Here is a 2,913-nt window from a genome sequence, read left to right as displayed (position 1 = left end):
TATGGCTGTTTTTTTACTAACTTTTACTTGGCCGGTTTCAAAAGTTTCAAACTATGACGAATGGTTTGATTTGCGGTTTCAAAAGTTTCAAACTGTGACGAATGGTTTGATTTACGGTTTCAAAGTTTTAAAATCGTGTAAACTCGGACCGGACCGGATCCTAACATTTGAAGATATTTTAATATTTAATGTTACAAATATTCATCTATGCATAATCTTGGTTTGATTTGGTTGTTCTGTCTTTGTCCACATACCCAAGAGTGAATGCACCAAACTTGATTTGTGTGCTGAAAAATGTGTAATTGTAGGTTACGAAGTCAATCAAAAAGGGTATCGGTGCTACAATCCTAAGAGATGTCACATGTTCACTACCATGAATTATGACTTTCTTGAAACCGATTATTTTGACATCCAACAGAATGATCAAGAGGATAGAGAATATGGCAAGCTGAGTTGGTTAAAATGGGTGCCATCATCGAAAGAGGATAATCCCAAACCCCAAGCTAAGTCACCACCGTCACCAACTCCATAAGAGTCACCATCCTTTGCACTGCTCAATAGTGTTAACAATCACGATCCCTCCAACCTGATATCCCAGGTAAGTAACTACCAAGTCCATATAAACCATCGTAATGTTACTGATGTGTGTAACCATGAGACAACAAAAGATGTTGAGGCTTCAGTGCAAATAGAACAAACATAATTGACTACACAATCACAAGAAGAATGGAGCGAACCAAATCAAGAAGCACTAACCGAAAAATATGTTCTACCACCAAGGGCGAATAAAAGGGTGCCTCCGAAACGGTATTCTCCAGAAAAAGAATCTCAAAGGTCTGAATATCCTATAGCTAATATAGCTAGAGGAAATTTGTCTAAAGAAGCCAAGGCATTTGTTTCATCCATATACTTTGAAGAAATACCAAACTTTGTATAGCAAGCACTGGAATAAAAGAATTGTAAGAAAGCCATGGAAGTCGAGATGGTAGTACTTAACAAGAACAATACTTTGGGAAAAATGCATCCTTTCATAAGGGAAGAAATCCGTTGGGTGTCGTTGGGTATTCTCTGTAAAAAACAAACCAGATGGAACTACTAAAAGATAAAAAGCAAGACTAGTTGCCAAAGAGTACACTCAGACATATGGGATAGATTACTCGAAAAATTTCTCTCTAGTTACTAGAATCGATACAATAAGGGTCCTTTTCTCAGTAACTGCAAATTAAGGGTGGCCTTTCCATCAATTCGACGCAAAAAATGTCTTCCTATATGGAGAACTAAAAGAAGAAGTCTATGTGGGGGTTCACAAAAGACTTTTAACCAAGGGAAGCATGCCGAGTAAAGAAATATCTTTATGGTCTCAAACAGTCTCCACGTGCTTGGTTTGGCAGATTCACACTATTTATGAAATAATATGGCTTCAAAGTTTAAACAGAGTAACTCAGATCATAATCTGTAACTTAAGGTGATCACGTAACATGTCTAATTATTTATGCTGACGACAAAATTATTACAGGAGACGATGAAGAAGAAATGTTAAAACAGAAGAATCTATTTATGGATTTTGAAATGAAAGACTTGGGAAGACTTAAGTACTTCCTTGAATATAAGTTCTTAGGTCTAAACAAGGCATTTTTTTCTGTCAGAAAAATATATTCTTGATCTATTGACTGAAACTAGAATGTTGGATTGTAAACCGGTAGAAACACCCATGGTGGTCAACCATGGTCTTCATATGGTGGAAGGAGCAGAGCTAACAGATAAAGAGAGCTATCAGCGAATGGTGGGGAAGTTAATGTATCTAGCTCACACTCACCCAGACATAACATATTTTGTAGGGGTGGTTAGCTAATTCATGCAACAACCCCAGGCCACTCATATGGAAGCGGTATTGAGGATTATTAGATATCTAAAAGGTATTGTGGGTCATGGTGTCCTCTTCAAAGTAAATGGACGCATTGGCATACAAGTATATAAAAATACTGACTGGGCAGGAGATAAAAGCTACAGAAGATCCATATTGGGCTATTTCACTCTAGTTGATGGAAATTTGGTTACATGGAGAAGCAAGAAGCAAAAAGTGGTGGCCCTCTCTGGTGCAGAAGCAGAGTTTAGGAAAATAGCACTGGGTTGGGAGTAATCTTATGGATACAAAAGCTTCTGAAAGAACTTTTTTCCTGTAACCAAAGCTAGGAAGATCATTGTGACAACAAGGCGGCAATTCAAATCTCAGAAATTCCAACACAACATGATAGAACGAAGCATATAGAAGTTAATAGAAAGTTCATTAAAGAAAAAAAAGAGGCAGGAATAATAGAGATCCCATTCGTCCAATTGACATCCTAGCGAAAGCAGTCAACGGAAGAGTGTTTAGTGAATGTTTAGTCAAGTTGAACATTAGAGATCTCACTATTCAACTTAAGGGAAGTGTTAAAATCGAAAGTTTTAAGACAGAATAATTAATGGGATCAGTAACATCATTTCCCTATTCTTCGGTCAAACTTCAAGATTACAACCACAACTAAAATTAAGGGCCAGCTCACCGTTGCAGCCAAGATTGATTTTCTTTCCTTGTTTTAAATTATTTTCAAAAGGGGGTAGCGCGCAGCTTGTTGCCTGCTTAGAGGGTGTTTAGCATAACTTTTATTTTTTGGCTTATGCTTATATTTTAAAGTAGCTTACTGAAGAAACATGAAATGAATCTGACCTGATCCATGACGATGTTCCCCGGTCTTCGAGATGAACGAACCACGACTCGATCTTCTTCTCCGGTAGCTTGAGATCTAACCAAATCTTGGATTGTCTTCCGCTCAGATCTGCAATGGTTTTTGGGGGTGTGGAGGTGACTGCTAAGAAATCTCGAGGATCTCTTGTTTACAGACACAAAAATGGTTATGGTGGTGGCTCTTATTG

Source organism: Bidens hawaiensis, unplaced genomic scaffold (assembly GCF_021521415.1).
Source record: "Bidens hawaiensis isolate Kalapana, Puna unplaced genomic scaffold, B.hawaiensis_p1.1 tig00033224_1, whole genome shotgun sequence".
Taxonomy (NCBI): domain Eukaryota; kingdom Viridiplantae; phylum Streptophyta; class Magnoliopsida; order Asterales; family Asteraceae; genus Bidens; species Bidens hawaiensis.
Note: the sequence above shows the minus strand (reverse complement) of the source record.